This window comes from Protopterus annectens, chromosome 6.part0, assembly GCF_019279795.1.
Source record: "Protopterus annectens isolate FY-2018-M chromosome 6.part0, PAN1.0, whole genome shotgun sequence".
Taxonomy (NCBI): domain Eukaryota; kingdom Metazoa; phylum Chordata; order Ceratodontiformes; family Protopteridae; genus Protopterus; species Protopterus annectens.
Window position 1 is genome coordinate 1,568,826,415 of NC_056737.1, and position 15,584 is coordinate 1,568,841,998.

Below are 15,584 nucleotides of genomic sequence, written 5' to 3' on the forward strand. Positions count from 1 at the left end.
AGAGACATAGTATTTCAGCGTCGGTTGTTGTCGCTTGAGGACTGACGTCAGGTCGTCGGTAGTATACAGTAAAGCAGCCAATGCCATTACATCAGTTTTTCTTGCCATAACCTGTCAGGAGCCCCCAAAGAAGGAGGCCTGGTTCTGGAGGAAGAACTTCACCAGTGGAAAATAAATAGCAATATTTCCCTTGTAAGGAAAAGAGAACAACAAAGAAAAATGGTAATAAAAGAAGAAAGAGAATAAAGGGGGATGGAGGGAGGGAAACCAGGACTGCAACAGTAAATGCACTCAAATATCTACATTTACGGTATGTGTACACAACTGTACTATGTTCTTTGCGTTTCACTGTTGCAGTCATCACATTTGGGTAGATTCCCAAAGCTGAGAAATCGGTGGAAGCAGCCAAGGAAACTAGGGGCTGGCTAGGATGTCCTGTAAGACTGCAGAGGCAAACCCTGCCCTGGATTTGGAGAAGAGAGGCAGGTGGTAATGCTTGGTAAAAGTGTGAACAGATGTCCTGGTGGCAGCCTCCAGGATGTCCCTGGTGGGACTCCTCTGAGGAAAGCTGCAGAAGTGGAGGCTGCTCTGGTGGAGTGTGTCCTGACCCCCTTGGGGGGAGGCTTTCCTTGCTGTTTGTAGCAGAAATGGATGCAGTGTGCTATCCATTTGGAAATGGTTTGCTTGGAGATAGCTTTGCCGTTTGCCCCTGTAGCAAAGCTAACCAGCAATTGATCAGACTTTCTGAAGGATTTAGTCCTGTCCAGATAGAATCTGAGCTGTCTGGGCACATCTAGACAGTGAAGAATCCTTTCCCCCTTGTTCTGGGGATTAGGAAAGAATGTGGGAAAATGAATGGATTGGTTGACAGCCACACTGGACACCACCTTGGGCATGAATGATGGGTTAGTTCTGAGGGATACCCTGTCTGCATGCAAGATGACGAAGGGTTCCACAGCCATGAGTGCTTGCAGCGCAGAGACTCTTCTGGCTGAAGTGATGGCCAGAAGGAATGCTGTCTTTCAGGAGATAAATTTTAGCTCTTCAGAAGAAGCTGGTTCGAAAGGGTGCAGGGTGAGCTTTTCCAAGACGAAATTAAGGTCCCAGGCTGGTGTTGGTGCACTTCTGGGGGGCCTCATGTTGCTAGCCCCTCTAAGGAACTGTTTGATCAAAGGGTGTGAGAATAGGGGCTTCTCAATGGGAAAATGAGCAGAAATAGCAGAGGCATGAATTTTTATAGAGGAGAAAGAGAGACCACTGTGTAGTAGGTCAGCTAAGTAATCCAGGATGAGAGGGATGGAGGGCTGTGCCATATTGGTTCCCTTAGCCTGGATCCAGGTGCAGAACCTTTTCCATTTATCTGCATAAGACTTTCTGGTGCTAGGACATCTGGCCTCATGGATAACAGCCAGAACCCTGTTTACTGAGGATGGCAGATTGGTTAGGGAATAAGTCAAGCTGCCAAATTGAGTGTCTGCAATTGGGGATGCATGAATTCCCCTTCCCTCTGGGTCAGGAGGTTTGGAATCTGAGGAAGATGCCATGGAGGCAGCGGGAACAGGCTGCGCAGCAAGGGGTACCATTGTTGTCGGGACCAGTCTGAAGCTATAAGAATGGTCCTTGGTTTTTCCTCCTTTATTTTGAGCAGTACCCTGGGATGAGAGGTAGGAGAGGAAAGGCAAAGACCGATAGATTGACCCAGGGGAAGGAAATGGCATCCACTTTCTAAGCCATGCAGTGATGCTCCCTGGTGCAGAATTTGCTGAGTTGATGGTTGGTGTGGGAGGCAAAGAGGTCGACTTTCGGGGTTCCCCATTTCTGAGTTATTAGGGTGAAGGTACTTCTATGGAGTTGCCACTCATGTGGGTCCAGAAGGTTTCTGCTTAATTGGTCTGCCAGAGAGTTGAGAGAGCCTGGAAGGAATTGTGCTAACAGGTGTAGTTGCATGAAAGAGGCTGTGAGCAAAGGGTCATGGCCAGCCTGCATACAGGGTAGGAGTAAGTCCCTCCCTGCTTGTATGTACCACATCACAGTGGTGTTGTCTGTTTTGATCAGGGGAACCCCTGAGGAGAAAAGGGGTTTGAAAACTATCAAGGCATGCTGCACAGCCATCATCACTTCTTGACTGATGTGCAGAGGGATTTGCTGTGGGCTCCATTGGCCTGTATGCACCTGCCGTCCAGGTGTGCACTCCAAGTGTAGTCTGATACATCTGTGGTGAGGGTCTGGATGGCGGGGGGTGGGGAGAAGGGCAGTCCCTTGTTGTGGGAGCATGCTGTTGCCCACCAAATAAATTCCTTTCTGAGGCAAGGAATTATAGGTAGAAGAGTTTCCAGGTCTAGAGAGGGTTGACACCAAAGGCTCTTTAGGTACCACTGAAGTTTCCTCATATGCAGTCTGGCATATGGAATGAGTAGTATGCAAGATGCCATGAACCCCAGAGCTTGCAGGATCTTCCTTGCAGATAGCTGGGGCCTGGTGGCTAGTTGAGAGAAGTAGGCTGTCAAATTTGTTTCTCTGGTGTAAGGTATGTCATCTGGGATGCTGTGTCCAGACTTGCTCCAAGAAAGATTATCCTTTGGGTGGGCACCTGTTTGGATGTATTTTTGTTGACTGTGCACCCTAGGGAGGTTATTAGGATTCTTTACAAAGGCCAGGTGCTTGAGCAGCTTTTCCTGGCTATCTGCCTGAATAAGGCAGTTGTCCAAGTATGGGTAAATTTGAATATTTCTTTGTCTGCAAAAGGCAATGGCCAGAGCCAGACATTTTGTGAAAACTCTGGGAGCAGTAGCTAAGCCAAAGGGAAGTGCAGAGAACTGAAAGTGTTGAGATCCTGCCCTAAAGCGGAGAAATTCCCTGCATGATTCCCTGATAGGAATGTGGAGGTAGGCCTCTTTTAGATCTAGGGTGGCTGCCTCTGCCCACTGATTTAGTGGTAGACCTGGGAACCTTTTTGGGGTTGGAAGGGTGTGGAAGGAAAATTTGTATCCCTGAAACACAATGTTCAGAACCCATTGATCCTTGGTGGCTCAGGTGCTTGAGTGAAAGGAGAGTTTCCTCCTAGGGGTAAGTGAAGGTGGGTTGAGGAGGTGAGTCTTTGTGAGTTCTTACCATAAGGGGGTGGCTTAGAACTCCCTGGTTTTGAAATGGAGGTAGTCCACTATTTTGATCTCTGCATTCCCTGGGGCTGCTGTCTGGGTTTTCTGGGAGCAGGAGGAAAGGTGTTGGGAATCAAGCTGGATTCAAGGAAAACATCATCCACAACATCCAAAACTGGGGGGGGGGGGGGGGGGGGAGTGGCCAAGGGTCTGTGTTGTGAAAGATCTAGGAATTCCCTGAGTCTCTGTTTAGACTGAGGGTAGTCTTTGACTCTCCCACTGGAAATGCTCCCTTAAAAGTATGTAAGGTTTCCCCAAAGGAAAAATCCTCTGGGGGAGAGGCTGAAGGAATGGAGTCCTCTGCATCAGAATCCTCATAAGTGGAGAGGGGTTGCATGTCTTCATAGTCAGATGCATCAGATTCATCTGACTCTTGTTCAGACAAAACTACAGGGGACAGACCTCTCTCTTCCTTTTTGAGGGGGTAGCTTGGCTTCCCCTGATCAGCATGATAAGATCTTCCGCCATTTTAAGCATTTAAGACAAGGTAGCAGGTACCTGAGAGTGGGTCGTTGGTTTCTTGGGTGTGGTTCGAACCTCGGTCATTTTTGAAAGAATGGTAGTCAGAGGCACAGCAAAATAATGGGTATAGTTCCCCATACTAAAGGGGTGGCGTAAGCCACAAAACTATGGGCTAGGCTTGTAAATGCCCTCGGGCAGATAGCCTAGTATGAACCTATGAACCTATGAAAGAAGACATCTGTTTATGCTGAGATTTGGTAGTGCGAAGGACTTCCACAGAAGCCAGTGCCTGCTCAGCGACTCTGGACCCATCCAAGGTAGAGACGACCGCAGGATCCTTAGTCGAAGAAGAGTTGTGCGGCATACCGTACTCCAAAAGGGTCTCGGTAGCAGCCTGCGAATCAACTTGAAGTGGGCATCAGGGGCTGCGAAAGTGCCTCACTGAGTACCGGAGGACTGACGACTAGCTTAATGGAAGCATCGTCAGTAGGTCTGAACCTGTGCAGTCTGTCTCTGTCTTTATCTTTACGCTTTTTCTGAAAATCTGCTGTAGGATGGCTTACTGAAGCCATATCGGAATTCGAGGACTGTAAACAAAAATATCTGGCTACAATAAGGGCCCAATGATGGATAGTTCTGGAGTTGAACAAAATACAGAAGAGACAACGGAGGACGTCGTGGTCTGGGCCTAAACAAATGATGCAGTAAGAGTAAGAGTGGAAGTCTCGGTGTGGTATTTGCTTTTCACAGGCGAGACAATTATTAACTTTTTCTGACATCGGTTAGTGCAAGAAAAAAGGATCCCCAATGAGGTACTTAGCTTTAGAATACTTCTACTTCAATTCGGAGATGAAACTCAGGTAGCGATCGACCGGCACTCATGCAAACTGCTTCTGCTTCGGGCTCCACGGCAAGAAAGACTGATGTAATGGCGTCGGCTGCCTTACTTTAGACTACTGATGACCTGACATCAGTCCTCAAGTGATAACAATCGACGCAGAAATACATCTCTGGTATTTGGGCCGGCCGAAGGCTACCCTGGCAGGGATAACCCAAATGTGATAACTGCAACAGTGAAACATGAAGAACATCCTGCTGCACTTGTTAATAAGGGAGAGGCAAAGAGGTTGCAGCAACACTGACCCCAGTGAAGAAAAATCACTGCTGTCACTACAGGATTGAGAGACCACTACTCATGTGCATCAGGGTGGATCTGATGAGCTTGTCAGCTAAGACACTGGACTTCCCTGAAATGTGCGTTGCCACAAGAAAATGGGTGGAGATCACCCACTGCCAGACTCTCATTGCTTCTTGGCAAAGCAGGTTAAGATCTGGTCCCCCCACCCAGTCTGTTGATGCACCAAACCACTGACATATTGTCTGTTGGCATAGCAATCGTACCTAGCGAGAGAGAGCGCTCTGAAAAGCCTGCAATGCTAACAGGATTTCTGTCATCTCTAAGACACTGATATGCAAACTGGTCTCTTCGGGGGACACGTACCCTGAACAGTCCATTCCAAGAAATAACCCCCAAACTGGGAGGTGCCCGTGGTCAGCGTGGCCTTTGGGGGAGGAATGATAAATGATTGTCTGACTGGATCCACCAAAGTAGGGAATCCTTTCAAGCCCACAAAATTTTATAGGATGCTTTAATGGATGACGAAGCACTGACCACTGTACCAACAGAGTCCACTGTAGAATTCTCATGTGAAAGTGAACCATAGGTAATAGGGTGACTGCTGCAGCCACTGAACCTAAGGCTTGAAGAACTAATCTTGAGGAAAGGGATGGTCTAGAATCTGTCTGACATGCAATCTCAGGAAATGAATTCTGCTTTGAAGTAAAAATACAAACTGTGCTCAGACGAGCTTCTATAATCTCAAAGACTTGAACTGGCTGAAGTTGTGACTTGCAAAGATTTACTGTGATCCCTAGGAATGGACACAACTGGAGTAAAAAAATCCCTGTCCTTTTCTAGGAGATGCCTGGCTGGTGCGGAAAGGAGCCAGTCATCTAAATAAGGAAATATTCTGAATCCGTGCAGTCTAAGATGAGCTGCCACCACTGCCATGCATTTGGTGAACACCCTGGGGGCTGTGGTGAGACCAAGGGGTAGCACCCTAAACCTATCATGACAGTCTCCCTGCCAAAAGTGCAGATATCTTCAAGAGCACCTGCTCATTGTGATGTGATAGTATGCAACTTCAAGATCTACAGTGCACATTCAGTCCATTCTGTCAATTCTACAGAAATGTAGGAAAGGGAGTAGAATGTGGTAAATCCATTTATAACATATGTCATAATACCTCCTTAAGAAACAGTAAAATTCATGCTGTTACCAATGCAAAAGTTATTCATTCTGGACAGTCTCTGAAAAAGGAAAAATTCCTCAAAAGGAGAAAATAAGGAGCCATATTCCTCAGAATCAGAATGTGGGACATAAGAAGAAAATACAGGAAACCCTGTCCCTGTGCTTATCAGACTCATCCAATAAAGGACTCTCAGGAACTGTGAAACAAGAATTATCTTCTTTAACAGTCAAATATCTGTTCTGTTCCAAAGGATTCAAAGCCTGTAATAAACTCAACAGAAAAAACTGTTGAATGAAGTAATATGCCTAAGCTTTTGTTTCTATTTCCTGGTGACATCGCTAGGAGACTGACTCAAGGATGGCACTTGTAGCTGGGAAAAAGGTCTCTTACCCTGGCCACCCTAGGAAGAACCTCCAAGTGACACTCCCATGACCAGAAAGTCTCTCTCCCATGCCAGATAAGGATCACTCACAGTAGACATTGCTAACCCCTGGTCCATAGTGGCAGATGAGAGTACATCAGTGGGAACAGTAGAAACCAGTATGAAGAAGTGGCTATCACAGAGTCACCCACCAGCAGCTGAGGCACTGACTGAGCCCATGGTGTAGGCAAGGGTTCCCCAACAGTTTTCTTTTTCTTAGGTACTGGAACAGAAGGAACCAAAGAACTGGTAAGTGAATCCATGCTCTTGCTGAGAGAAGTCTATTTCTTCATAAACACAGCTGGAAACAGACAGTTGGAAGGCACGTTGCCACTAAAGTGTTCATAATCAGCACACACACTCACATACGTGCAATTCCCCAAATATACATCAGACCAAATAAAACACAAAAATAAATGTACCAACAGTACACTTTTACCACAAAAACTCAAGAAATACAGAACTTCCAAGACAGCTGCACATCGATCAACAGCTTAATTTCAGCTCTTTCAGTATGAAAAAAGAAATTGAGAAATAAGAGCCAGTGATAATGACAACTTGAGTTAAACTGGCTAGTAAATATACTGCCTGGATGCAAACAAAGAAATTTAGAGAACCTGATAAGACAACCAGAAAAGGCGAAGAAAAAACATTGGCTAGGAAGAATCCTGCAGCTGTTCATAAAAAAACAGTTCAAGCTTCAACTTTGGCACAACAAGAGAAAGCTTTTGGTAATTTAGAGGAAAAATAAATGAAATGTACTCAGAGGTGATTAAAATAAATGAAACATTGCCATACTCAAATAATAATCTTTGTCCTAATCCAGATAAATCACCCACAGAGATAGCTTCACTCTGACTCATATTTTATTGATACCATAGCTAAGGTGACCACCACCTTCCCCCAAACAAACCCCAATCCAGTTGAAACACGTTTATCACACTCAACTTCCTCTCTACCTAGGTTTTCCCTCTCACCTATACTAACCTCCATTATAAAAAAAAAACTCCTTCATACAATCAAACTTTGTACTAAAGCACCTGACAACTTACTGGCAGAATCTCTACAACTATCTGCAAGCTCCACTGCCAACACCATCAGCATACTCCTTAATAGATCAATTTGAGTGTCCCATGTACCACATACCTGAAACAAAGCATATGTTCTTCCACTTCATAAAGGCTGCAATAACTCTGACATCTCCATTTTCTGACCCATCGCTATTCTTTCTCCCATCTCCAAAATATTAGAAAAAATGTGTTCACATTCAGCTTCTTAATCATCTGGTTCAAAACTAAATCCTTTCTCCTACTCAGCACGGTTTCAGGCCAAGTCACATTAGTAGCACAGCTCTCATTTCCCTTATGGGCATAGTAAATAGGGCACGTGATGCTGGTTAAATTGTATTCTCACTCTTTCTTGACCTCTCTAAGGCCTTCAATATGGTATCCCATTCCCTTCCTCTCACCCCTGACTCTAAACTGGTTCTCAAACTATCTTACCAATAGGCAACAATCCACCAAATGGCAACATTGCTTCTCACCTTTCCTTAACACAGCTGTAGGTGTACCCCAAGGATCCATATTGGGCCCCCTCCTATTTAGCATAGTCACCAACAACTTCCATACCAGTCTTACTCACGGCACATTCATCCAATAAGCAGATGATTCGACAATCATCTGTGCTGCCAAATCCACATCTGAACTACAATTTCTTACCTGAAACGCCTTTACGTCAGCTGAAACTTGGATGTCCAATAACCATCTCAACCTAAACCCCAATAAAACTACAGTCCTAATATTAACCCCCAAAAATGACCCCCCTTAACAAGACTGAATTCTCTGCCCACTCCCAAAACAACACCATCAACTGCTAGGTGCCATCACAGATGAAAACATAACATCTGACCTCCATATCCACAGCAACATCAAAAAAAACACATAAAAAATTGGGTATCCTCTAAAACACAACTATTTCCTTAACCTCACCGCAAAAAGGCTTCTAACCTAATCCTTTCTGCTGCCATCTGTATTATACACCCATGTTACCAATATCCCGTCCTCCATGAAAATCAAACTTGACTCATGCTACAATAAGATTACTACATCTGTAACAAATGCAAAATTTCAGCCCACCACTGTTCATCACCATGTCAACTAAACTGGCCCGAACTTCCACACTATCTGAGTTATCTACAATTAACTACCGTACATAAATTTATATATAAACCATCAATTTGCCGTCCTTCTTTATTGACTATGTATCATCCAAACAGACCTCTTAGACCTGAAAACAAACTGCTGCTCAAAGCTGAAAAACAAATATCTCAGCTGGTCAGATGCTCTACTCTTTTACTCTTTCAAAACTCTGGAATACCCTCACACCTTCAATCAGAACCACCGGCAATCCTGCTCTCTTTAAGATGTCCCTCAGACAGCACCTCTCCTCTTTATGGCTATGCACATGTGCCAATATAACACCCTCCAAAACCTGACTTCGTCTGCGATAATCCCTTACCTTATTCCATCTCTACACTTGCACAACTTTTCCATCTCTCACTTACCATAACTGACTACATGTGCACTTGCTCTGGCTTTCTAAGTTTCACAGCTGGTCATGCCTACAAACCAACAGTTAATCATAAAACTGATATTATATTTGTACAAATTCCATTAATACTGATAACACTTCACAATGTAACTGTGTATTGCGTATGCAAATCTGTACTGTTGTACTGATACTATTATATGCAATGTGACTGTAAATACTCTGTATTGGGCATTGTGTTATTTCATGTATGTAATGTGAACCTTTTCTCTCTGGGCCTCAATTTAAAATGGCTCACCTAGGCCCAGTGGACCTTCCCAGTAAACAAATGCAAAAAAAACATTGAAGGAGTATATCAACTCAACTAAAGGCTGAACTAGCTATTCAGATGAACTGATAAAACTGCAGAAATCAGAGGACGAAATTAAAAAAAAAAGTCTGGCTTAGTAGAAGACTTCTCTATAAGAGCTGTTTTAAAAAACAAGTTTAATGTCAATATGTTGTGATCTTGGGCTGCTGTGGGTGGGGTGTAAAAGCACACTGATTATATACACAGGGAAAACATGAGAGTTTCTGCTGTACCAGAGAAACTGGAAGGAAAAAGAGTATTATTTTATGAAAGGCACGAATTAGCAACTGGACTGGTATTCCACAGCAGGATTTGTTCACTGAAAAGGGCACATTGAGTGTATGCTCTAAACCTGACCATGAGGAAGCAACCAAGACTTCTGTAAGTACGGATGTAATCATACCAACAGAAAGAGGTGATCCTGACAAAACTATGGCAGAATGAAAAAGCACTAAACATTTGAAACAGCAAAGTGTTTGTGGAAAATGCTTACTCGCGGTAAGTCAGGCAAGAGAGAAACGAGTTTATCCCAGTGGAATGCTGACAGATACGTATGGGATTTAAGCTGCTGCTTCCAGCTATCTTCAGAATATTTTTTTCTGGAGGATCAAAGACATTTTTGATGCAGAATAGGAAAATGAGGAAATAAAGTTTATTCAGCAAAAAGTGAGACAGCAAATAGAGAAAGACCAGCAACACTGAATGAATGGAAGACTCTAAAGCATCAATCACATTTGCGAAATACAGCATTGCAAGAAAAAGTAGCTGAGGAAAACAGGACGTTTGCTGACTTTGTTAAACTTCTGGGTTGTCTGTAAAGGGTATACTTCAATTTCTGTTATTAATGTTTAGAAAAGCAGGAAAAGGGGGAAAACAACTAAGTAAAAAATTTTTGTTCTTATTCATATAAAACATTTCATGATATAAACAGCATGTTAAACACAGTAAAGCAGTTTTGTGCAGTACTGTAGTCAAAAGTACTTAAAGATATTCAAGTTAACAATTACCTTTTAGTTATAAGAAACAGGCTTTACAGAATAACAAGAGGACAAAAGCAAGTTTAATGTCAATATGCTGTGATCTTGGGCTGCTGGGGGTGGGGTGTAAAAGCACACACTGATTATATGTATAATTAATATATTTTCTCTTATTTTTACAAGGATGAGTGTCTATATTAATAGTTAAACTATAAACAAGTGGTACGTGTAAGCAATTAGGTATGAAAAATAAGAAAATGATGAAGGCACTGAAAACTGCCAAGATTTTACATCTGGAAAGATATTAGCTTGTTTGTTTTTTCATCAGCAAATGTTCAGTGGGAATTCTGCTGCTAAGGCAGCTGTACCATTCTGTTCTGAGTGGAATTTACAAAGATAAGTTGCTGACTACTTTTCCATGGAAATAAGTTGCCTACAGGTACAAGCAATTAGTCTTGAGAGAGTTCAGCATTCTTTGCTGAGGGAGGATCCAAAATTTAAAGGTAGAATGGCAAGCCTTTGAGTGAAAAATGAAGTCTGAAATTATGGGAAGTAAACACGAGGTAGCAGACTCTCTGGCAAAACTTTAATGCATTTAAAAGAACAGTGCATAATTTAGTGTCATTCAGACAGTCAGTAAGTGGGGTGAATGAACTGCCATGGCAGGGCTAAACCTTGGCTCAAGATGATTGTCACTGCAGAAGTGACACCCTGGCCCCATGTGCAAAATGGGACAAGGTGTTGATGATGGATGGATTTAGACAGCCAGTGCACTTTTTCTTAGGGCTAAAAGTTAATGTTTTCAAAAAGTATAAAAGCTGTTTTTCACATTTGGGAAGGGAATAGAAATAAAAAAAGAACAGACAGCAATCTGTTTAAGTGGAAACGCAGGCTGAAACATATGGTCTAGTACGGATAACCTTAATCTTAGGTTAGGTAATGCCTGTGGGTTTAGCCGAAGATTTGGGGTAACTGTTCTTATCTGGAGGGTTAAACTTAATTTTTTTGAAGATGTGCAGTTTTGTGTGTTACAAGTTAATAGCAGATGGGGCATTTTGAAAATATATTCATTTTTTTAAGGGTTTTCATTAAAACAAAAAAGTCTTGAAAATGGGACACAGGTTCATAAGGAGATGAGAAGGAATACTGTATAAAAGATCAGACTGCCAAACATTATTGTGTGCATGTAACACAAAAGTTGGAAAGGCGCATTCAAAAAAAATGACGTATAACAGATGGAAATAGCAGCTTTTTATCATAATGGTTATACTATCCATTTTCTCTTGGAACATAAATGACCTTACAGGTACAAACAAAAAGGAAAATTATTGAATTATATTAAGAAATGCAGAGTACAAATAGCAATGCTGCAGAGAACACATATGGACAGAAATCAAATACACATGTTCCTGTGAAATTTAATTTCTATCTAGTCTAGACCAGTTACTGTACACCTTGGGAAATAATACGCAAATTCTGTCCTAGTACTGAATTCATGTCTTCCATATCAAACTTGAACATAAATTTCTTCAGAAATCTACCCTCTTATGTTATATTTTCCTTCAGCAGAATATCGGGGACAAAGAAAAGGGGAGTACTTACACTAATTTGCTAGAGAGGCTCCAATATAGTGATAGAAGAGGAAAGAAACAGCAATAATGGTAGATCTGTTGAAGAAAGGAGTAACTGATAAGGCAGGAGGGATATGCTGGCACATATACATTCCACCAAAACTGCTACAATGGTCCTTAAAAAAATTTGGGAGAAATAATCAACTTTTAGGAGGTAATATACTTACAGCTGGGGACTGGAACTTGATTTGCAATGCTAAGGATGTATCGGGGACCCAAAAGGGAAAAAATAAAATAAAAGTGCATAGAGTTTTGAAGAAATGTATGACACTCTTTGGTATGGAAGTCATTAATTCAGTACTAGGAACTTGGACAGAATTCACATAATATTCCCCCAAGGTATACTAACTGGTCTAGACTAGACAGAAACTAAATAAAACGTGTATTTGCTTGAAAGCTTCGACACACATTCAATAACTATTTCAGATCATGCATCGATAAAAAAAAACAAAAAACATACAAATACAGGTTAATAAAGCAAAAATGAGACAATGATGCTTTCCTACTTTTTTATTAAAAAGGTAGGAATTTAAGGAAGGGGTAGTGGAAATTATTCAAGAGTTATTAGAACAGATAGAAATATCCTCCGAAGTTACTGCTTGGGAGTGGAATAAAATGAAAATGGGAGTTAAAAATTCTGTAGAAATAAAACAAAGATATATATAGTTACGAAGTAATAGGAACTACATTGGGGGACTGGCAAACAAGGTATTGAAAAATAGAGGGAATCTCACAAAACAAGAGGTGGCAAAAATGCAAGATGCTAAAGAGAAAAAAGTGAGTATCTGGATAATATGCATGAGTTTAGAAAGATAACTCCAGAGCATTAAAACTTCTAGTACAGCAACTTATGCAACAGAAAATATCAAGGGTTATTGTCAACTACAGAGGAATTAGAGATATTTTGGAAATTTTATGAAAATTTGTATAAAGCAGAGAAATCTGGAAAGAAAGAAAGAGCATAAATGGAAATATTCATAGAATACTTAATAATGTTAAAAGGTTAGAGGCAGGTGACGGTCAACAACTAACAGTTAAGATAGGAGGTGATGAGACAGAAATTGTGATATACAATCAATCTTCAGAAGTCCCCAAGAACAAACAAATGACATTTCTGTGGAAGTTAAAAGGAAAGAAAGTGATAAATATCTGGAAGATTTTATTTAACAGCATTTTAAAAGGAGGAGAAAAGTACAGTTTTGTACCTACCATAAATGTAGATGTCCGAACTGGATAGCATCTGCAGTCATAACAACTGGGTTGTCCTGTCGTCAGGCAGCCCTTCAGTCGGCCGGATTCCAAAGTCCGGGTCCGGCTTCGGCTGATGTCGCACTTCACCCGACGTCATCTCTGCTGGTCTCCGGGTATAAAGGCATCAGCCGACGCCATTTTCTTCAGTGTTTCTTGCCCCAGATGCCAGTTGCCCTTCCTGGAAGGCTAATTTTTGGATACATGCCAATGTTTCCAAAAGGATAGAAGGCAAACTCAGAAAATAAGCATGTATGTACATATATACAAACAAATACACCATAAGAGACTCCCCCCACTAGCTAGCTATTAGGAGGGTAAATACCCTAGGAGTACCACAGAGGTGAAGGAGGGAGGTAATCCTGACTGCAGATGCTATCCAGTTCGGACATCTACATTTATGGTAGGTACAAAACTGTACTATGTCCTTCATGGATGCATCTGCAGTCATAACAACTGGGTAGAATACCATAGCCAACTAAGGGAGGAGGAAAAAATAGATTATGGTGTGGTTAGGATCCCTTGCAGCACAGCAGTGGCAAACCCTGCTCGGGATCTGGAGTACAAAGGTAAGTTATAATGCTTGGCAAATGTATGCACGGAGGTCCAAGTAGCCACCTCAATAATGTCCTTGGTTGCCACTCCTCGTAAGAAGGCTGTGGTAGTGGCTGTTGCCCTTGTAGAATGAGGCCTTATGTTCTGTGGAATTGGTTTTCCATGGAAGGAGTAACAGAATCGTATGCAATTTCCTATCCATTTGGAGATTGTCTGTTTGGAAATAGCTTTTCCTTCCCTTCCTGTTGCATAGGCTACAAAAGCTGGTCAGTTTTTCTGCTACTTTTGTTCTGTCCAGGTAGTAGCGTAACTGTCTATGTACATCCAAGGAATGCAGCATTCTTTCCCTCTGTTTTGTGGGTTGGGAAAGAAGGTAGGTAGGTGGATTGCCTGGTTTAAAGACACTCTGGATATCACCTTAGGCATAAACGTAGGATTAGTCCTCATGGACACTCTATCTTGGTGGAAGATTAGGAAGGGCTGTACTGCCATTAGGGCCTGAAGTTCAGAGACCCTCCTTGCTGAGGTTATTGCCAGTAGGAAAGCAGTTTTCCACGATAGATGCTGTAGGTCCGCTGTAGCTGCTGGTTCAAAAGGTGCGAGTGTCAATTTTTCTAGCACAAAGTTCAAATCCCAAGCTGGCAATGGTGGTTTCCTTGGAGGTTTTACATTCTTGATTCCTCTGAGGAACTGAGTAAAGGATGTGAAAAGACAGGTGGATCAAAGCTGTATTCTGCTGAAATAGCTGATGCATGTATCTTGATGGAGGAATAGGACAGGCCTGTATGTAGAAGCTCTGCCAGATACTCCAGAATGTTAGCCATATCTATAATTGACTCATCTTTTCCTCTTTCAGTGCTCCAAATGACAAACCTTTTCCATTTTCCTGCATAGTTCCTTCTTGTTGAAGGTCTGCGGGCTTCAAGGATAATGTCTTTAACCCTTTGGGAGTGTTCTGGGTTAGTTGCTGCTATGTGATGTTCCATGCAGTCAGTTGCAACGTTTTTAGGTTTGGATGCATGATGCTGTAGTTGTTCTGAATTAACATCAAAGGCATCAGGGGTATTGGCCACATGTTGTCCCGAGACATGCTCCTCAGCAATGGGTACCAGTGTTGTCTTGGCCAGTTTGGAGCTATCAGGGTTATCCTTGGACGTTCCTCCTTGATTTTTAGTAATACCCTGTGTATCAAGGGAAGAGGTGGAAATGCATATGCTGTTAGACCTTCCCAGCTGAAGGAGAGCAAATCCACTTTCCATGCAAGTGGGTGGAATGTCCTTGTGCAGAATTTTTTGAGCTGGTGATTGAGAGGGGAAGCGAATAGATCTATCTGTGGCCTTCCCCATTTCTTTGAGATGGTCTTGAAGATGTCCGGGTGTAGCATCCATTCGTGGGCATCCGATGTGGTTCTGCTCAATATGTCTGCTAGAGTATTGTCCTTTCCCGGTACAAATATTGCCTGTAACTGGATGTTGTAGCTGAGTGCCAGGTTCCAAAGCTCCAAAGTCAGTCTGCATAGGGGGTATGAATGAGTGCCTCCCTGCTTGTTGATGTACCACATGACTGTGGTGTTGTCTGTCCTTATCATCAAATGGCCCTCTTTGAGAAATGGTCTGAAATTTTGGATTGCCAGTTTTACTGCCAGCATTTCTTTTAGGTTGATGTGCAGGTGAAGTTGATCCTGCGTCCACAATCCTTGTACGCATTTGTCCAGCATGTGAGCCCCCCATCCTAGGTCTGAGGCGCCTGTTGTGATGGTCTGGCTTGCTTGATAGCTGTGAAAGGGTAGGCCTGGGTTTGACTGGCATGCTTGAGCCCACCATAGGAACTCCTGTTTTAGGCATGGGATTAGTGGAATTTCTGCTTCTAGGCTGTGCCTGTGTTGGGACCATAAATTCCTTAGGTACCACTGTAGTTTTCTCAT

The 15,584-nt window shown here is 42.6% G+C and overlaps 1 protein-coding gene across 4 annotated transcripts in view; it reads right to left on the reverse strand.

Moving 5' to 3' along the window:
* SNX4 (sorting nexin 4) overlaps nucleotides 1-15,584 on the reverse strand; it is a 2,225,118-nt gene that overhangs the window by 792,267 nt on the left and 1,417,267 nt on the right. The window lies entirely within an intron of this gene.